Here is a 23,196-nt window from a genome sequence, read left to right on the forward strand (position 1 = left end):
AAAATGAGAAAATCAACCATCTTTTTCTCACTGACTCTAAGACACACACACACAATCGCATACACACTTAAAATCACATTGTCTCCCGCATGTCTTGTTTTGGAAAGGGTTAAGAGAGCGGTGCTGTGAGGACTGCAGGGTGGAAGAGTGTAACCTCCTTTCCCCTTAAGTCATTAATAATATCATAGCCAAGTCTGATTACATCTGGATGAGCTCTTTAGAGCGTGAGAAAGCAGGACGGGTCATTTACGCCAGACAGTGTCACAGAGCCTGAAGAAAAAATAAAACAGAGGAATTCTCTCCATAATTATGGATCTAATTATTATTTTTAGTAATGCTTCAAGGAACACAAGACAGTGTAAGAAAAACAGTTTCTAACAATCCTACACCAAAAAAACAGCCTTTGACTGACATGATTTGTTGTTTTCTTGTCTTTAGTAAGGGTGGCAGCGTGTGCTCTTATGACAGCTTTCACATCTCACTGAATCCCATCATAGAAAAGTAGCTGGCTTAATCAGCTGCCATCTCCAGCTGCTAGTTCTGCCAATGCTCACCCCATGTGGGAGACAGACAGCTGAACATCATGCCACCCGCCATCCACCCACTATGCTCACCCACACTATGTTGTACAGAGCACAGTGGAAAACCCGTCTTTTGTTGCTAGAGAGTAACATATACTTAATTGTTGTTATATTAGGTATTTATATTTCTGTGGCGGTGATATAACAAGAGTTTAATATTAAAACCATCTAAGCTATCGTCCAACAATGTCCACCATGAAAAAGACACCTAGACGTGTGGGAGTCATAATATTTAAATGTATTAATCTAACACTGAGCACAGACGGAATACTCTTATTACATTTTGGTCGGAAACTTCCTGTCAGAGGCTGATTGAATAGGAGTATTCCTTAAAGCGTGCTTTTAGCCTTCTCTGTCTTAGAGAAGATAAAAACACAATTTAGCACTCATCTCTGTAACATTAACAAACCTCACTCCCAACCTTCATTCATCAATTATAGCTGAACTTGTTCGGAAGTTCATCATAAACATGCACACATTTAGAAGACTGGTGTTTGGTTGTTTTAAATTTGTATCCCATTTCATCCATCTAAAGTTAGTTCTGTGATTGTAGATTTGTTCATGTTACTATTTTAAGCAGTAAACAGCTTATTTTCAGCTTAAAGACTTTGACATTTTGAGCAGGTAGCCAGTAATCTTATGGCGTTTTTCCATTACATGGTACCTGCTCAACTCGCCTCGACTCTACTCGCCTCGCCTCGACTCGACACACTGTGCGTCCGTTTTCCATTGCAGATTTTAGTACCGCCTCAGCGTGGCTGGTCGTTATGCCGGCTCGACGCACACACCAGCGCACAAGTATAAACATCAGGCCACTTGAGCTTGTTTTACAGTTCTGCGGAGGCTCCACGCAGAGCTTTCGCCGTAGCCTCTGTAAGTGGCCTGATGTTTATACTTGTGCGCTGGTGTGTGCGTCGAGCCAGCATGTGTGTGTGTGTACGTAGGCTACGGAGAAAGCTCTGTCTGGAGCCTCCGCAGAACTGTAAAACAAGTGGCGCCTGTGTGTGTGTGTCGCAGTAAACTGCGACACACACACAGAACGTCGAAGGTGTGTTGTTGTAGCCACAGCCAGAAGACACATTTTGTTTCAAATGAAGCTGGAGGCAGCAACAAAAAAACACAGCTGGCTAAACTATTTGAAAATAGCGGGTTTGTTCAGGGCACCCCCATCTGTCGCTTTCATGTCACCTTTTTGGCTCGCCTCAGCTCGCTTGGAACCTCGACTGAGGTGGTACTAAAAAAAGTACCTGTTAGCATACCAGGTACTTTTTTTCGTAATGGAAAACCAAAAAAGTCGAGTAGAGTCAAGGCGAGTCGAGCAGGTACCATGTAATGGAAAAGCACCATTATATACAAAAGCATTCTTATTTAAAAGTCAAATTCAGTTGACCTCATCATACTCTCTGATAGCATCTACTAAAGTCATTGAAGGAGTAGCGTCTCTGGGATGTTCTGCCTTTGTGGACAATAAGTCATAATGGGTGACATTGTTACAACAAAAAGATCATTTGCATTTGCCATTACCTAACACTACTTTAAAAACAGTGTTGTCATGTTGTTGTTCATGTTTCAATTGTAAGTTTGAACAAAGGAGAAGGAAAGAAATCTACTTTAGGTCAACCGAGTAGGGGAAATATGTAAACGGGAAGTCTGCTCAATACCACAGCAAAAACACAATTCATAAGGAACATGTAAAGGAAATAAGGAGACTTAGAAAGTTCTGTACAGCAGTTTTAATATATTTTACCGTTCAATGAGATAGGTACAATCCAATCTTATGAGTCATGATTAATGGACTTAAAGCAGCCATATTATGCTCATTTTCAGGTTCATAATTGTATTTTAAGGTTGTACCAGAATAGGTTTACATGGTTTAATTTTCAAAAAACACCATATTTTTGTTGTACTGCACCGCTCTCTCTCACTGCTGCAGATCCTCTTTTCAGCTGGTCTCTGTTTTAGCTACAGAGTGAGACCTCTTTTCTTCTTCTTCTTCTGTACTATCTTTGATTGCACTGCACATGCCCAGTAGCTCAGATGTAGATCATGTCAGCTAGCTAGCTCCATAGACAGTAAAAGAAAGGCTGTTTCTACAACTTTGGTCAGTTACAAGGCAGGATTAGCTGGGAGACTTCTAAATGAGGGCGCACATGTAAGCAGTTCTTTTGTAGATTATGGTGAACTTGTGTGTGTTGTAGCAGTGCTTTGCTATTGAGAACGAGGTAGCATGCTAGCGTTAGCATGCTAGCATTAGCATGCTAGCGTTAGCCATAGAGTTAGCATGCTAACGCTACGAGCTAATGGTTGCGGTTAGCCTGCTCGTTTCGGCTTGTGACGTCACAAGCCGTGCTAATTTTGAACAGCTCACCCAGAGACTGAAGGCAGGACACATTCAGAAACCGTATCTCACTCAAAACAGTATGGGTGGATTTTTTTCAAAGTTTGTATGTGTGTGGAAGCACCAGAGACACAACATAACACCCCAAATCCCAGAAAAAGTGATTTTTTCATAATATGGGCACTTTAAGTATACTGACGTCTATATATATATATATATATATATATATATATATATATATATATATATCTGACATCACTGACGGAGGGTGTCATGCATGGTGCAGAGTGAGCAGATCTTAAAGTGCCCATATTATGAAAAAATCACTTTTTCTGGGATTTGGGGTGTTATGTTGTGTCTCTGGTGGTTCCACACACATACAAACTTTGAAAAAAATCCACCCATGCTGTTTAGAGTGAGATACGGTTTCTGAATGTGTCCTGCCTTCAGTCTCTGGGTGAGCTGTTCAAAATCGGCATGGCTTGTGATGTCACAAGCCGAAACGAGCAGGCTAACCACAACCATTAGCTCGTAGCGTTAGCATGCTAACGCTATGGCTAACGCTAGCATGCTAACGCTAGCATGCCACCTCGTTCTCAATAGCAAAGCACTGCTACAACACACACAAGTTCACCATAATCTACAAAAGAACTACTTACATGTGCACCCTCATTTAGAAGTCTCCCAGCTAATCCTGCCTTGTAACTGACCAAAGTTGTAGAAACAGCCTTTCTTTTACTGTCTATGGAGCTAGCTAGCTGACATGATCTACATCTGAGCTACTGGGCATGTGCAGTGCAATCAAAGATAGTACAGAAGAAGAAGAAGAAAAGAGGTCTCACTCTGTAGCTAAAACAGAGACCAGCTGAAAAGAGGATCTGCAGCAGTGAGAGAGAGCGGTGCAGTACAACAAAAATATGGTGTTTTTTGAAAATTAAACCATGTAAACCTATTCTGGTACAACCTTAAAATACAATTATGAACCTGAAAATGAGCATAATATGGCTGCTTTAAACCTCTAATGGATGGAAGAAACAGGTGAACGCTGTATATTTGTGTGCAAGTATTTCAATTACGGGGATAAATGAGTGAAATATTAAAACAACAAAATGCCCAAAATGGTGATAGCTGTATGGTAAAATACCATGTATTTCCATAAGTTCATTTTAGGTATCTAGAAGTCTAGAAACAGAAATGGTGAAATGAGGAGGGGGGGGTCATAGGCGAAGGAGAAAAGTGAACTTTCTCTTTGAGTAGGTGTTCATGAATGGTGGACAAGAAAAGACAGAAAAGAACAAAAACGAAAGAACGAAGTGCGTTTATATAAAAGAAAAATAAAGCAAACTAACATATTGTTTTCTTTAGGCTCTAGGCTCCTGTATTTGGTTAGAGAAAATGTAATTCAAAGGAATACATCGCTTCTTTTCTACACAGATTTCATTTCATGATTGAAGTACTGCTACCTGAGCTGATGACGTCAATGGTAAGCAAAACTGCTCCTATGTAGGGAGAACGAGGAAAACTAGCTGGTATCTACTGCATCTGAACACCAATAAAAAATTGCCTTTCAGCATGAATTGCTTTTGCTCATCGGTTTGTGAGATGCATTTTAATTGTTTGTTGTCCTCATCATTATATACAACCAACCAGAAACTATTTGCCACAGAGGAAATCAATTTGAATAACCTGATAAATTTTAGACTGCCCGGCTGTAGAAAATCACATACAGGAAATGAAGCGTGTTTGCTATTCATCAGCAAGGAGGTTATTTTTAGGCCCTGGTCCAGGTTGTATCAGGTTGTATCAGATGACACATTTCTCTATATAGCTGGTTCGGTGGAGTACTGCACACTGCACACTGAAATCTGTCAAATTACTGATTTGTCAGGCAGTCAAATACCCTGGGAACATACATTGTCACATATTGTCAGACTGAGTCATGTATTATCTCAACATAATAAATTAATGAATGAGAATAGTGTCTACACTAAAATCACAACAAAGTATGAGGTTTTTTTTTTTAGTTCTGACAACATGCGGTATTGGCTGCAGTTATCTTTAAATGTATACATTTCATTTACCCTCACTATTTGAAATAGTTTATGGTACCTTTCTCCTTTAATTTTCAATTGAGACACTCTATACAGTCAATAGCTCAGAAAGCCTTTATATTTAAAGCTCCTTCTGATATATATATATATATATATATATATATATATATATATATATATATATATATATATATATATATATATATATATACATAAATTGTTGTATTACTGTCGTTGAGGACCCCCTTTAAAACGAGATGGTATATCTCAAGGGGTTATTCCTAGTAAAGAATTTCCAACAACAACAAGAAATAACTTCTTACTATTTCATCAGGCCTTTTGTCAGTCAAAGCTAATGTTTTGCAACCTGTGGATGCAAAAACATGAAATCTCTGCACCCATAAATACCCAGTGAAGCTGGAGTGATAATTCCCCCCCACTGCTTTGCCAGAATGTGATGAATAAATGTTTCTGTGAGTGAGTGACTGCGTGCCAGCATAAGTGCACATAGTCACTGTATATGTGTGTACTGTATGCCACTCTTGTTAATTTTTTTCACAAGAAGAATTATTATAAAAAGATGCCTCTTTACTCTGCAGGAGTCCTACATTCAGCTCTGTTTCTTAAATCTGTGGAGGAACTGTTTATTATAGGAAGAAAAGATGTATAATCAAACGAATGAGTGGCCCAGAGATTACAAATGTCTTTCTCTGTTCAGGGATCTTGTGTGGAAAAAACAATTCTGCCATGTTTCAAATATAACATCTAACTTATTACAACTTCAAGAGCACATGATAGTCTTTGTCACTTAATATGTGTCTTAATTCTTTGCACACTACCTCCAACCTACTGGTCAATATAAAGTGTTTTTTATTCTGCCACCAGCAGTTAGTTTCAGTTTAACAGTCTGTTGCTAGTAGCAACCAATATTAGCACATTCCCATAGCAGTTTAATATTGGTACATCCACCATTTTCTCAGATCTGTGACCAAGCAAATATTGTCAGTTATCTTCTATCCAATCTCTAAATGGGATATTCATTAATGTAATAATTCATTTATTATAGCTACTTGGTAGCTTATAGTTTTTTTATACTTTCTTTCTGCAACCCTGTCTCAGAGAAATTACATTTATAAATGTGTTTTAAGAGACACGTAATGCCACCTGAATTATGTTTTTAGCAACATAATGAGGAAACATTTTTTTATGAACGTATCTGCAAAAGAAGAAGAAGAAGAAGAAGAAGAAGAAGAAGAATTATAGTGTATAAATGATAGAAAACATCACATCTTATTCACTATCATCCACTTATCATGGGGCATGAAATTAAGCTTGGTTTTGGGAGGATGTGGGTCAGCAAATATAAATGCCATTGCCTCTCAGTCAGTTACTTTAATTGTATTGCTGTGGTACCAAACATCAGGACCTCTTCACTGCCTCAGACCAGAATTGGCAAGACAAAATTTACTTGATGAAACTGTGATAATCTAAACTTAGCACAAAAAGTAAGGAAATTTGTGTTTGGTAGATTATTTCTCTGTGGTAACAATGCTTTTTGGCAATAAATCTTATACCGTTAGAAAGCCTGTTTAGTTCCCTTTCAAATGGTGCCCCATTTGTAAGGAACATGCATTTGTGGGATGAGCAGCAGCGCTGAGTATGTGGGTTGCGCCCATGAAAAATTTGTCAAATCTTCTCTGCCATTGCCAAACAGGTTATTTTGCTGTTGCTATTGACACTTGTTTTGAGCTTCTGGTACCCCCAGGTGCTGCCAATCAGAGCACCTGATTGGAAGACGTGGAGAACGCTATGCTGATAGCTGCACCGATAGAGTAACACCTTTTGGTGGAGACAGTGTGATGGTGTAGGGTGGTATCTCCCTCACTGGAAAAACGAGGCTTGTCATCATTGGAGGCAATCTCAATGCAGAGAGATATAGAGATGAGATTCTGCAACCAGTGGCAATCCCATATCTCCACAGTCTGGGACCGAACTCTATCCTCCAAGATGACAATGCTTGCCCCCACAGGGCGGTGTTTATCAGAGACTACCTCCAGAATGTGGGAGTGGAGGGGATGGAATGGCCTGCCAGCAGTCCTGACCTCAACCCCATTGAACACTTGTGGGATCAGCTTGGGCGTGCTGTTCGTGCCAGAGTGACCAAAACAACCACGTTGGCTGACTTGCGACAAATGCTGGTTGAAGAATGGGATGCCATCCCACAGCAGTGTGTGACCAGGCTGGTGACCAGCATGAGGAGGAGGTGCCAGGCTGTTGTGGCTGTGTATGGTTCTTCCACACGCTACTGAGGCTCCTGTTTGTTAAATGAATAAATAGTTAAATTGCCCATATGTCTTGTTTCTTCAAACTTCAATCATCCAATCAAACACCAAACGAGTCAATGGCCGAATAAGCTGTTTGGCATTGGCAGAGAAGATTTGGCAAATTTTTCATGGGCGCAACCCACATACTCAGCACTGCTGCTCATCCCACAAATGCATGTTCCTTACAAATGGGGCACCATTTGAAAGGGAACTAAACAGGCTTTCCAATGGTATAAGATGTATTGCCAAAAAGCATTGTTACCACAGAGAAATAATCTACCAAACACAAATTTCCTTACTTTTTGTGCTAAGTTTATATATATCAAGCCCTGTATTTTGCTTTTCTAACCCTGTCCTTGCACTCTTTGCCAGCCATACAGCATGTTCTGCTGCTTGTATTTTTCCCCCATTCAGGTAAGAAACAACAATCAGTCTTTCTTGATGAAAGGTTGATCGCACATTCTCTCTCAGATTTGCTCAACATTAGGGAGTCTAGCATTTCAGCTACAAATGGTTATATTGTATGCGTTCTAGACCGCTGGACCCCACCTATCTGATCTTTGCACTGGAAAAATCTAACTAAATTTCACATTTAAATCTGTAACATACATCTTGTTCCACACTCACTGACTTTGATTCTCAGTATGAGAAACAGCTTGCTTACCATAGATAGATAATCAAGTTCATAAGATCAATAAGTCCAAAAACAGCCAAAAGTGGGTCATACATGTTTCGTCTGTGAAGGATTAGCTTTCATGTTCCTCCCAACCAACCTCTTCCACTGGTCACTATCCATATCTGAGACCCCATTTACACATAATTTTAAAGCTATAGTGCTTAGTTTCTGTCGCCCCCATGAGGAATTCTAAGTAATGACAACTAAACTGTCGGCGCGTCCACATGATGCAAGCCTTCCATGCAGTTGCTCGTAGCCAAGGAGCACACGGAGGATTAAAAAACGTGATGGACTCTTCAAAAGAGGTAATTAACTTCACTTGAGTTGCCGGACGACACAATCTTCTGAACATAGCCATACTGAGAAATACAGAGAGAGTTGTGTGCTGCTGATCGTTGTAATTAGCTTTGTAGCAACTCACTGGCAATGGCTTGAATGTAACGGACGTTCATCAAAATCAAAAAGTTACTCACTAAAGCTTTAAGTCTCTTGTATCCCAAACAAATACAAATTACATTTAAGGCATTTTCATTTCAAGTAGACACATATGCGCTTCTGTTGGCCAGATTACAAATCTGATTGCAATCCACCTTTTCCCACAAATGCGCTTGCAAATCTCGGTCTGCCATACTCCAGTTCAGAGGGTGATGTTAATGCATCTGAAACTGCTACAAACACCAGAAGACAAATAGCTTCAGCACTTAAGCAGATAAGTTACAACAATTAGCAGTTAGCAATAACAGCTAGCTAATTAATAACTGACCATTAACTAACATCAACACATAGATGAATCGTTATTATTTGGGAATAACAAACGTGATACAAGTTTTATCTTCTTAGACTCTTTTTCTCAAGCGACAGGGAGAACAACACCTAATTTCAGTGTAACTTTCAGACACAGACCCTGTAGAGGCTACTTTCACAGAGCACGTAGTGACGTAGTTACATGTGGACAGACGGATGCATTTATACCTTTTTAACATCTGATTTGATTGCGTCTTGGAAGGCATTTACATTTAGTAAGTTAAGTGTAAATGGGGTAAAAAATTCCAGACAAGTAGCACCTGATTCACAGTATTGCTAAGAGAAGCAGCTCCACAAAGTTTCCTGAGCCATGTTCTCTAACAGTGCTGGGGGCATAACTTCACCAGCAAATATCATTTTGTAAAACAGACTTTCCCCCAGAGCAAGATTTTCATATTATTCGTTTGAGCCATAATTTTGTTTCCTAATTTTCTATTTCATTTGCTGGTAATAAAAAGGACTATATTTGAATGTGAAAGTTCATACTTTACCTTGGGAACAAAAATCTTGACTTTACTTGTTGAAAGCTATGGAAAAGGCTACTGTAGACCACATGCCACACAACTGTGCTTGTGACTAATGTGTGTTCATATTTAGAGCAAGTAAAACAGGTGACGGTTTGTTAGCAATTTTAAATTAAACAATGAAACCTACAGAGTAAAGTGCACTACTGTTTGACCGTGTCTACTGTGTAGTGTAGTGTGTAAAATGATCTATAAATTATTCAAATTGATCGACAGCAAAGTAATCTGCAGCTATTAAGGTTCATAATTTCAAGTAATTTTTCAAACAATAAAGCCAGACAGTACCTACTGTACTGGTAGTTACTTCTCCAATGTGAGGATTTGCTTTTACTTAATTTTTTATATCATCGTAAACTGAATATCTTTAGTGTTTTTGACTGATGGTTGTACAAAATAAGACATTTGAAAACATCACCGTGGGCTTTAAGAAATTGTTACAGGAATTTTCGGCTATTTTCTGACATTTTATAAAGCAAAAAAAGAATCAAGAAAATAATTAACAGATTAATCAATGGAAAAATTTGCTAGTTGCCAAGTTAACCCTTTTACCATGATTTTGAAGTTTGCAAATATATGCTTGGATTCCACAGCTTAAGTTGCCATTTTCAAGAAACAGACTGAGCCACAACAACAATATTGCTATAAATTATTTCTTTCCCGCTGTTCAACTTCGGTCAACTGCTGCACAGCTTTATGCCGCACCATGCTGAATTGCAGCGTGTCATGCTGTCCAAGTCTTCATAAAGCAGTGGCATTTTGATGCTATAAAAAGATATTTTTTAGCAGAAGGCCACCGTCTCTCTCTCTTGTCTGTCTGCAGACAAAAAAATACCAACTTGCACATATTAGCATAAAACAAGAAAATAATGTGTTCAAAGCTGCACCTGTGGGGCTGTTTTCTGACTGACTGACTGTATATTGCTGCTGTCTGAGGTTGCCTCTCTCTGGGTGTTTTAACCTTTTAAGCCGTCTAGAGCCCTAGAAGAGCCTCTAGCTCCGGGCTCACACCTGCTCTCCAACTGAGAATCAGGACAACAGCAGCAGCAGGGGCCCTCAGTCCAGACCCACACACACACACGCACGCACGCACGCACACACACACACACACACACACACACACACACACACACACACACACACACACACACACACACACACACACACACAAAAGCACATACAAACTCAAATGCCTTCATGCAACTAAAATAAGCCGCATTGTCAAGTTATAGGCACCAGATAAAAATACAGGCAGTAACAACCTCGACTTCAAACAGCTAGGTAGGGGCTTCCCTGCCACCATTAACATTTTACCATCAGATTTTTTGCTGCACTCTGGCAACAGTGTTACCATGGCAGCCATGAATTCCCACTGGAATTCTATCTACCGACGCCATTCTTTCCGTCTTCTTCTGTCCCTGTTTCTGCATTGTATTCACTTATCTAATGAAACCCTTTATCCTATGGCATTATAGTTTTCCTGTTCTTCTGCAAACATCAGCATGAGGTGTTGGAAAGAGAAGGAATGAATGAATGAAATATAACTTTTGCAACAAAATGTCTGGACATCATTACGGACAGTAATGATGTCAGTCACAATTTTTTAACTTGGTTCTTCTACCAATCATAAGTAATTCCTGTTGCTTTCTGTAGTGCAATTTAATATGTCATTTCATATGTGTTATCTCTATTGCTCTGTTTGTGTAATTGCTTGTTAAATTCCGATGTGTAATGCCTGTGTGTAATGACATTTGCATGTTTATTATTTGATGCATTTGCATTTGCTGCTCTTGGTTGCACTTCTAATTGTGGTGAGTAGCTTACAATTGGAAAAGACACAGCAGCACAGTAGATGGTGCCTCTGTGCTTCTCGATAAGAGTGCACTCACTAGCTTTCCTGATTCTAAGAGCTCTTCTCTCCAACTCTTTACAGCTCAGCACTGGCTAATGATGGTTCTCTGTTCCGCACACAACCACACTAGGTTCACAACATAGAGTATAATTTGTTGTTTTTCTTAAAAGCTGTAGTGGTTTTAAACCTCCATGGTATACATTATATACTGCTAATACTCTAAACATAACATCTACTCTCTAAGGTAATCTGTCCATTTACGTACAATGTGTTCCCTCTTCAGCAAATGTGGCTCTTCTGTCCCTTAGTACATACTGTGTGGATTGGACCTGCCACGACTACTACTGCTACTGCCACTAGATATTACAGTTACAAATGATTTATTGTCTTAACAATTACAGAGAAGCAGTCGGTTTAAAATCTTAGGCCCTGTTCACATCTGGCATTAAAGTGCCCATATTATGAAAAAATCACTTTTTCTGGGATTTGGGGTGTTATGTTGTGTCTCTGGTGCTTCCACACACATACAAACTTTGAAAAAAATCCACCCATGCTGTTTAGAGTGAGATACAGTTTCTGAATGTGTCCTGCCTTCAGTCTCTGGGTGAGCTGTTCAAAATCGGCACGGCTTGTGATGTCACAAGCCGAAACGAGCAGGCTAACCGCAACCATTAGCTCGTAGCGTTAGCATGCTAACGCTATGGCTAACGCTAGCATGCTAACGCTAGCATGCTAACGCTAGCATGCTAACGCTAGCATGCTACCTCGTTCTCAATAGCAAAGCACTGCTACAACACACACAAGTTCACCATAATCTACAAAAGAACTACTTACATGTGCGCCCTCATTTAGAAGTCTCCCAGCTAATCCTGCCTTGTAACTGACCAAAGTTGTAGAAACAGCCTTTCTTTTACTGTCTATGGAGCTAGCTAGCTGACATGATCTACATCTGAGCTACTGGGCATGTGCAGTGCAATCAAAGATAGTACAGAAGAAGAAGAAGAAAAGAGGTCTCACTCTGTAGCTAAAACAGAGACCAGGTGAAAAGAGGATCTGCAGCAGTGAGAGAGAGCGGTGCAGTACAACAAAAATATGGTGTTTTTTGAAAATTAAACCATGTAAACCTATTCTGGTACAACCTAAAATACAATTATGAACCTGAAAATGAGCATAATATGGCTGCTTTAAAGAGCCCCTATTATACTCCTTTCCAGTGTCATATTTGTACTCTTGGGGTCTACTAGAATTGGTTTACATGCTTTGGTGTTAAAAAAAACATATTATGTTTCTCATACTGCCCATTGCTGCAGTGCCTCCACTTGAAACACTCTGTCTGAGCTCTTGGCCCGCCTTCCCGAAAAGCCCAGTCTGCTCTGATTGGTCAGCTGGCCCACTCTGTTGTGATTGGTCAACCAAATTCAAACAAGCCGCTGGGCGTAATAGAGGCTCTTTAACATGCGTCTTGAGTAATCTAATCACAAGTGAACAGCTAACGGTGTTCTAAAATTCAGCTGAATTTATAGGAAATTGCCATATTTGAAGTGCAAAGTGAAAGTGCTCACTCTGGTTTTCAAAAAGCACAGAAGGAGGGTGCTTTTACATGCTGCACTAACTTGATTCTTATCACACTGAAATCAAATTGTATAAAACACTGTTATTTTTATCTGCTGGCAAGGAAAATAGCTGTTGCTTGGTATTCTGCATGAGATCCAAAATGAGAGCAGTGCCCAAGAATGAGAGGAGGCCCCGACTAGGTACTGGTGTTGTGGAATCATACTGCCGCGTCAAAGAATGGCTGGAGGTGATCTCAGTCCCTTATCAAGTCATGTGAAAAATGTTAAAGTGCAGAAAGAATGTTTTTTAGGTAATCTGCTCTTCTTAATTAGAGTTCAAGAGTAAGACACACTGACAATCAACATGTTTTATTATTTAAACACAACAGACCCCAGCAAAAGCTGCCATTCTCCACCAGTCATAATATTTAACTTGTTGCCTGGTTCTCCACAGAGTCATACCTGTAACTTATCTCACTCACTATGGGCAGGGTGATTCCTGAGACTGAGCAGAAGTAGTCTACTACACATACACCCTCGCACATTTACCACACACTCGCATGCACATTTTCCTCTTTTTGATTGATTAGAAAGACAACTGTTTGCTCACTCCCCAGCGGAAGGAAGGGATTTTAAACAGCTGAGCTACAACTCTATCACAAGGGCCATTCTCAGAAGTCTCCAGAACAATGATGCTGCTGGGGCTTAATTTTCTTTCTGTGATGCCATGATATGAAGTGTTATTTTTAGTAACACGTGCGTGCGTGCGTGCGTGCGTGTGTGTGTGTGTGTGTGTGTGTGTGTGTGTGTGTGTGTGCGCTTGTTTTACTATATTCGTGGGGTCCAAAAACCGGGGAATACAGTATACTTGTGGGGTCTGCACAGCCTTGTGGGGCCCAAAATGCTGGACCCCACAAGGTTAAAGGGCTGTTTGAGGGTTAAGACTTGGTTTTAGGATTAGGGTTAGAATTAGGTTATGGTTAGGGTGATGGTAAGGGTTAAGGTTAGGCATTTAGTTGTGATGGTTAAGGTTAGGGTAAGGGGCTAGGGAATGCATTATGTCAATGACGGGTCCCCACAAAGATAGTGAAACAAACGTGTGTGTGTGTGTGTGTGTGTGTGTGTGTGTGTGTGTGTGTGTGTGTCTGTGTGTGTGTGTGTGTGTGTGTGTGTGTGTGTGTGTGTGTATGTATGTGTGTGTGTGTGTGTGTGTGTGTGTGTGTGTGTGTGTGTGTGTGTGTGTGTGTGTGTGTGTGTGTGTGTGTGTGTGCCCGCTGCTGGTAAATACTTCATACACTTCATGGGTAGAGCTGAATAGGATTTCTCTCCACCTCATCCGGATCTCCCTCTAAATGCTCAAAGTACTTCTCAATATGAATTATAATGACATTGTTTTTGTTTTGTTTTAAAGTATAATCTATTCATATAAACCATTAGTGTGCATTAGATATGATCCAACTGAGAGCACAGCTGAGTTTCTGCAACGACGTCTGAGACTGCTTTTTCCATCACTATCATTAAGATGGAGCACACAGATAGTCAGTCTCACTGATTATGTTAGTAGTGACTGGCAGTGACCTCACTCTCTGAGGAAGGACTGGTCCTAAACAATGTCAGGAGTCCCGACACTCGTTTAGAGCCACTATGACTGATCAATGTGCTTTTGTGTGAGTGCCACAAACTGGTCTCATATTCGTTTGAGCCATAATTTTGTTTCCTAATTTTCTATTTCATTTGCTGGTAATAAAAAGGACTATATTTGAATGTGAAAGTTCATACTTTACCTTGGGAACAAAAATCTTGACTTCACTTGTTGAAAGCTATGGAAAAGGCTACTGGAGACCACATGCCACACAACTGTGCTTGTGACTAATGTGTGTTCATATTTAGAGCAAGTAAAACAGGTGACGGTTTGTTAGCAATTTTAAATTAAACAATGAAACCTACAGAGTAAAGTGCACTACTGTTTGACCGTGTCTACTGTGTAGTGTAGTGTGTAAAATGATCTATAAATTATTCAAGTTGATCGACAGCAAAGTAATCTGCAGCTATTAAGGTTCATAATTTCAAGTAATTTTTCAAACAATAAAGCCAGACAGTACCTACTGTACTGGTGGTTACTTCTCCAATGTGAGGATTTGCTTTTACTTAATTTTTTATATCATCGTAAACTGAATATCTTTAGTGTTTTTGACTGATGGTTGTACAAAATAAGACATTTGAAAACATCACCGTGGGCTTTAAGAAATTGTTACAGGAATTTTCGGCTATTTTCTGACATTTTATAAAGCAAAAAATGAATCAAGAAAATAATTAACAGATTAATCAATGGAAAAATTTGCTAGTTGCCAAGTTAACCCTTTTACCATGATTTTGAAGTTTGCAAATATATGCTTGGATTCCACAGCTTAAGTTGCAATTTTCAAGAAACAGACTGAGCCACAACAACAATATTGCTATAAATTATTTCTTTCCCGCTGTTCAACTTCGGTCAACTGCTGCACAGCTTTATGCCGCACCATGCTGAATTGCAGCGTGTCATGCTGTCCAAGTCTTCATAAAGCAGTGGCATTTTGATGCTATAAAAAGATATTTTTTAGCAGAAGGCCACTGTCTCTCTCTCTTGTCTGTCTGCAGACAAAAACATACCAATTTTGTCCTGCTTCCCTTGAGTCGACTCCCTTATTTTGCTGTCACTGGTGTCCTATATTTATCACGTCTCTCTTTTGTCTCTCACTCCTACCCCTTTCTTCTTCTTTTCTCTTCGGCCAACATCTTCCTGTTGTGATGAGGAAAATGATCTGATATGGATTTGATGGCAAGGGGATGTCTCAGGCAAAATTGTGAAAATCCACCTCATTTGCAAAGACTGGCAGAGCCTAACCCCAAATGTGTAAATAACTCTACACTTGTACACAAGTGTCTGTATCCTGAAACTGAACATAACATATTGATTGGTGGAGCTTGTTGGGGACACTACGCAGCCTAGGAGTAAGTGCTGCTCGAAATGTTGAAGTCAGGGCAGACTTACTTTACAAGATCCATTTCTCTTGGGAGAGTCCAAGCAAGTGCTCACACATGAAATTACCTAAAGGATGAAAAGGATGGGGATTGAAGGAAAAGTTCAACCAATCCTCATATTATTTTGTAGAGCCATTAATCTTGTCTCATCCCTGAAATACATCCGCTTAGAATTGTGTAATTGGACAAATACTTGCACTTTTTGCCACATAAAATGGTCCAACACATAGTTTTTTGTAACAGTTTAGAAATGAAATGTTTATTATTGATTTAGTGTATTATCTATTTGTTTTTCCTATTTTAATTGAACAGACTTCAGAAGTAATTTCATTGTCATATGTACGTTTCTTTTGAGGTTTCTTTTGTTTATTTTTATGATTTCAACACAGATTTGTTGTTCACAATGATAAGTAATACGAAAAAAATAAGGTGTATCCTCTGGACGCATGGGTAGTGAGTTTACTGCTTCCTTTCGGATTTTAATGTGTCAGAGACACATGGCACATAGGTCCGTGGTCCGTGTACTTGGTGGCCAACGGATTTTCGTTTTGAAAGGAAAAAAAACAAAAACGAAAAACAGCCAGTTTCCCAATTACCATTAGTAAATAGGAAAACAAAAAACGGAAAACAACCCATTATTCGTTTTTTGTTTTGATATTAAAAAACGGAAAACGAAAAACAATCTCGTTATCCGATTGTCTTTGATGTATTTGTAGATGGAACTCGGAAATTAAAATACGTGTGTATAAGTCGTATTCCTTAATTTTGCATTGGTATTTTTTCGTGACCCGGAAGTTACTCCCGCCACGCCAAGACCCGCCCTTCAATAGCATTTATTGGCCTGTAAGATCCGTTCTGTGCATGCGCATAATTACGTAGTAGAAAACTAACAATGTCCATGTGCGATTTACAGTCTATGTTTGTACCATGTGTCAACACTTTACGACCAAACATTACAACTTTTTTATTAAATCTTTTTTTATTAAATCTTTATTACACAATAGTCATAGCTACAAACATTCGAAACTTGTCACTGATCCAAAACCGTGTAGCGACATCGTTGTTGTGTTGTTTACGTTCATGTTTTTACCTTTAATACTTCGTCTTGTCTAATAACCATAGACTGTCTATTATTAATGCGATGAAGTGTAAACGTACATAAGTGTCCTTTTGAAGATGGGATGACAGCTCTCCCAGCCACCACTGCTGTATACCACTAGTAGCTACATGCCAACGGCAGTAAACACTATAGTAGCTACATGCTAACGGTCATCTTAGCTGGCAATGTTGTTAAATTCTCCCCAATTCCGGGTCACACTCCTGCTGAAACATGTCCGATTGTGTAGTGTTTGGTTCAGAAGCCTTTATCTGTGATTTTTGACATTAGAAAGTGCTGCTTCGTTCCACTACAATCTAACATTAGCATACTCATAACTATTGTAGCTGCATGCTAACGCGACATAGCGGAGCATGTAGCTAGCTATGTACGTATGTAGCAGGACTTTGTACCGTAAAAATCACCAATAAAGGCTTCTAAACCAAATACTAAACAAATACAAATACAGTAAAGTGACCGGAATTAGGGGTGAAATGTCCAGCATTAAGCTACATAATAGTTTGCTAGGAGTATGCTGGTCTCTCACAGAGATCTCATTTGTAGCCCTGTTTTACCCGATACTTTCATAAAAGTACAAACACATGAAGTGAGAGGTATACACATGCTTAAACTTTATTAAAAGCACGGTTAACCTGAAGCAGGACGGAGTCATGACTTAAAACACCAAAGCAAGGCTTCTAGCTCAGGCTAGCTAGCGTTAGCAAATTACCTTCAAAGTTGCAAAGAAATGATGAAACGTAAAATTTGAAGCCTTTATTCAATTTGCTACATGGTGTTGTACTGGATGGCCAGACGACCCTCCGTATATCATTAACAGATACTTTAGGCAACTCCAGCAAACACCTTGTAAACTTCATCTCTGCCATCATAACGGTCTACTGTCACTGTCTAATGTTTTCTTCCGGTAACCGGGAATGTCCAAACATCCTTAAGCCAATGTGTGCATAGAGCTGTGAAGTTTGCCGGTGCTCGCGCAAGCGTAGAACTGATCAGGCAGTGCACAGAACGGATTTTACAGGCGGTACGGATCGGGTACTGACAGAGGAATAAGATTTACGGACCGTCCGTGTACTTGGTGGCCAACGGATTTTCGTTTTGAAAGGAAAAAAACAAAAACGAAAAACGGCCAGTTTCCCAATTACCATTAGTAAATAGGAAAACAAAAAACGGAAAACAACCCATTATTCGTTTTTTGTTTTGATATTAAAAAACGGAAAACGAAAAACAATCTCGTTATCCGATTGTCTTTGATGTATTTGTAGATGGAACTCGGAAATTAAAATGTGTGTATAAATGTTATTCCTTTGTCAGTACCCGATCCGTACCGCCTGTAAAATCCGTTCTGTGCACTGCCTGATCAGTTCTACGCTTGCGCGAACACCGGCAAACTTCACAGCTCTATGCACACATTGGCATAAGGATGTTTGGACATTTCCGGTTACCGGAAGAAAACATTAGACAGTGACAGTAGACCGTTATGATGGCAGAGATGAAGTTTACAAGGTGTTTGCTGGAGTTGCCTAAAGTATCTGTTAATGATATACGGAGCGTCGTCTGGCCATCCAGTACAACACCATGTAGCAAATTAAATAAAGGCTTCAAATTTTACGTTTCGTCATTTCTTTGCAAGTTTGAAGGTAATTTGCTAACGCTAGCTAGCCTGAGCTAGAAGCCTTGCTTTGGTGTTTTAAGTCATGACTCCGTCCTGCTTCAGGTTAACCGTGCTTTTAATAAAGTTTAAGCATGTGTATACCTCTCACTTCATGTGTTTGTACTTTTATGAAAGTATCGGGTAAAACAGGGCTACAAATGAGATCTCTGTGAGAGACCAGCTAACTCCTAGCAAACTATTATGTAGCTCAATGCTGGACATTTCACCCCTAATTCCAGTCACTTTACTGTATTTGTATTTGTTTAGTATTTGGTTTAGAAGCCTTTATTGGTGATTTTTACGGTACAAAGTCCTGCTACATACGTACATAGCTAGCTATATGCTCCGCTATGTCGCGTTAGCATGCAGCTACAATAGTTAGCTATGAGTATGCTAACGTTAGATTGTAGTGGAACGAAGCAGCACTTTTTAACGTCAAAAATCACAGATAAAGGCTTCTGAACCAAACACTACACAATCGGACATGTTTCAGCAGGAATGTGACCCGGAATTGGGGAGAATTTAACAACATTGCCAGCTAAGATGACCGTTAGCATGTAGCTACTATAGTGGTATACAGCAGTGGTGGCTGGGAGAGCTGTCATCCCATCTTCAAAAGGACACTTATGTACGTTTACACTTCATCGCATTAATAATAGACAGTCTATGGTTATTAGTCAAGACGAAGTATTAAAGGTAAAAACATTAACGTAAACAACACAACAACGATGTCGCTATACGGTTTTGGATCAGTGACAAGTTTCGAATGTTTGTAGCTATGACTATTGTATAATAAAGATTTAATAAAAAAAGATTTAATAAAAAAGTTGTAATGTTTGGTCGTAAAGTGTTGACACATGGTGTCGGTACCAAGCCACCATGGGCTTAGCGGATAACGGTGGTACTGCACCCCATGGCCCAGAAAGACTTTTCACATAGACTTTGCATGGCGAAAGAAACGTCTATATTTCAGCGGATAATTTGTTTCTGGGTATATCAACTTACCAGCCCGAACACTGAAAGGGTCCTTGTTTAAAACGTTACGTTTTTAACATTTTTAACATTCACTAGAAGCGAATCCAGAATTATTAAATTTGGCATGATGAACGCGCATAGTGGACGCGAGTAGAGCCGCGGGACTGCGCCCGCCCGCTCACATGACTGTTCTCCCGAGCTCATGTAGCTAGCTATAATAATGGATATAGCTAATGGTTGTAATTCACCATGTGTTCTATTATTACGTCCATGGTATTATCTTATGAAGTCATGATACATCCCAGGGATGTATGTATGTAGCTGCTGTAAAGCCTGTTAGCTACGTGGATGTAACGTCATTAGCGTTTCCCAAACTGGCGGGCTATCGGCTAGCTAGCTAGTTGCTAACACCAGGGGTAGCTAGCATGGCTGTATTAAGATCTATACATAGCTAGCTATATGCCTACTACATAACGTTACTACAGACATAGTGATTACATCGCCTTGGTTCTCTCTTATGATACATCCGAGGGCTGTATGCTGTAAAGCTTGTAATGTGGATGAGAGCTGAAGCCATGGATGAGCTCTGTTCACGAAACTGCAGGCTAACAGCTAGCTAGTGCTAGTTAGTAGGTAGCTAGCTAGTAGCACAACATAATTATTAAATCTCCTTGGTTGTCTAGCTAAATACATCTATCGTTTATTTAGCTAAGCATGTAAACGATCGGGAACAACGAAAACAATGTTTAACGTTAGTGAATATTTTAAACAATGAAAATGGCGAGTTCATGAGTTCGCCACTTGTAAGAGACACGACAGAGAAGCTCATGAACGCGCATGTTGCTACCGGTTGCTACGACAACGCAAACAAATTGTTGCTAGTGCGCATGCCCCTCGTGAGCCAACCAGCGTTATGGGCCAACAATGCGGAAGAGCCGAGCTCCATGTTTGCTTTATGCGCTTTTGAGCACTCTCATTGGAACGTACGGGGCTTCCTGCCGAACACTGTATCCAGTTCTCTTAATACATCTGTCGGTACACGATCCGTTCTGCCTGCACGATCCGTTCTGCACATGCGCAAAATGTTCGCGCATGCGCGGTTGTACGATGATTTACGACACTGCACGATCTGTTCCACGCTTCCGGTCGACAGCCAAGCTAACGTTAGTTTAGCTAACAGCTAATTCGGCTAACTGCTAGCTGATTGTAGCGGTCTGCCGTTATCCTCCACAGGCAAGCTAACGTTAGTTTAGCTAACAGCTAATTCGGCCAACTGCTAGCTGAGACAGCATGTAATAACTTTAAAAGACCCTCAAAATAAAACTTGAAAATAAACGTTGACATATATAACAAACACCTAACATATATAACAGCTGTTACGTCAGTTCTACTTGTGCTCATTTAAAATACAATCACTCAATACTTGTCTTTATTGTTATTACTGTGAAGTCTTAATTTAGCTGTAGCCTGCTTTTCCCATTACGTTTGAGTTAACGTTATTTTAGACTGAATCTAGCTGTCAGCTAGCGGTTAACCGAATTAGCTGTTAGCTAAACTAACGTTAGCTTCCCGGTGGAGGCTAGCCATAGGCTAGCGTGGAACAGATCGTGCAGGTCGTATGGATACGTAAAACAGTATTATCTTGCGCATGTGCAGAACGGATCGTGCAGGCAGAACGGATCGTGTACCGACAACATCCATGGTCGGTACACGATCCGGAACAGATCGTGCAGTGTCGTAAATCCTCGTACAACCGCGCATGCGCGAACATTTTGCGCATGTGCAGAACGGATCGTGTACCGACACATGGTACAAACAGACTGTAAATCGCACATGGACATTGTTAGTTTTCTACTACGTAGTTATGCGCATGCACAGAACGGATCTTACAGGCGGTACTGGCCAATAAATGCTATTGAAGGGTGGGTCTTGGCGTGGCGGGAGTAACTTCCGGGTTACGAAAAAATACCAATGCAAAATTAAGGAATACGACTTATATACACGTTTTTTAATTTCCGAGTTCCATCTACAAATACATCAAAGACAATCGGATAACGAGATTGTTTTTCGTTTTCCGTTTTTTAATATCAAAACAAAAAACGAATAATGGTTGTTTTCCGTTTTTTGTTTTCCTATTTACTAATGGTAATTGGGAAAATGGCCGTTTTTCGTTTTTGTTTTTGTTTTTTTCCTTTCAAAACGAAAATCCGTTGGCCACCAAGTACACGGACCCACATACCTAGCAACTTCACTGGGTTGGACAAACAACTTGCAAAGAACTGAAAATTAAACGTGTGATAAAACATCTACAGTATCACAGTGAACATTGAGTCTGCTTTTATTGTTTATTATTTTATTGTGAGTCATGGTATCCCTTTGTTGTAGGTGCAGATTGATTTGGAAAGCTTGCAGACAGACACGCTGTGACAAATTTTCTGAAATCCAGCCAATTTCAAGTCAGTGATTTTCATAATGTTGTGAAATGAATAGAAACCAAATTATGCCTGGAAGATAGGAAAGACACAATCAAAAATCAAAAACTCTGTACTATGCTTGGAAATGGTTGGCACTAATTTAAGTAAATGGGCTAAAATATGCTGTATCGCTATTGTGGTGCTTTCAAGACTAAAAGCAGCTGGACTACAACACATCAAGCTCCTTTTACGGTCACTGGAAATTGAAATGTTGCACACTGCACCACAATTGAAACAAACACTGCAAATGTAATCATTACGTCAGCTACCTAAACACTCGGTGGTGAAAAAGCCTTGAGTTGTTCTTGATTGCTTTGAGTGTGTTCAAATCATACCTGCAAACAATTTCTCTAAATTTAATTATTGCACATAAATGGCTCTGGTTCTTAATAGGTAACAGACTCCAATAATGTCTTAATTATCACTGTTAGCAATAATGTCGTTATATTTTGAGTTACCTTTGCAGTCAAAGGATGGAGGGGGGATACTGTACACATTTTTGTGGAGTCCACATTAACAGGCTCATCATCTAAATTCTACCAAGATGTAGTTATTCATGCATATGTGAGAGCAGTCAATGTCAATTGAAATTACACTGAGGATATATCCTCCTCTAGGGTTCCACGTGCAGATCAAATTAAATGTGTTAATTGGAAGCTGAACCCCAATGCACACTCATCAGGTAGTTGCATGATTTCCATCGGAGGCCGCCACCTCAAATACCCTGGGGCACAATTCCTCAGTACATTCTTCTAGAGACATACATAAAAACAGACAACCACCCTCTGAGACCCAGTGCCAGTGACCCTGTTAGACAGTAAACACACGTCTGCCAACGTAGACAATTACATCATTTGTTCCATGCAGAGTTTTTATAAAGCAGCCACCTCACCAGCTATGCGCTGACGTACACTTCTAAAGATCGTGGCAGGAAGTACATGCTGGTGGGCTGGTGGCAGGCAAAAGAACATACAAAAGAAAAAGACAGACACTCTGTCGCCTCTGGGAAGGGGAATATTTCATCCCATAAAAGTTGGCTCATCTCCCTGTGAGCATTTGTTGCCATAGCAACAGGAGCTGGGAGTTTCTGTTAGGTTGGCTGGTTACTGATAGGGGCTCACAGGACATGAAAGGGGTCAGTAAGGGGAGTGCAACCTCGCTGCCACCATCAATAACCCTGGTTTCCTCCACACTCCAACTCACGCCTCCTTGCCCTTGTCTACAGGCCCAAGGGACCCCTGCCCTTAATGCATTTTAT

At 40.0% G+C, this 23,196-nt stretch overlaps 1 protein-coding gene across 2 annotated transcripts in view; it reads right to left on the bottom strand.

Annotated features, from left to right (window-relative positions):
* LOC116055147 (cGMP-dependent protein kinase 1) overlaps positions 1–23,196 on the bottom strand; it is an 87,580-nt gene that overhangs the window by 33,590 nt on the left and 30,794 nt on the right. The gene's annotated exons all lie outside the window — the stretch shown is intronic.

Source organism: Sander lucioperca, chromosome 15 (assembly GCF_008315115.2).
Source record: "Sander lucioperca isolate FBNREF2018 chromosome 15, SLUC_FBN_1.2, whole genome shotgun sequence".
Taxonomy (NCBI): Eukaryota; Metazoa; Chordata; class Actinopteri; order Perciformes; family Percidae; genus Sander; species Sander lucioperca.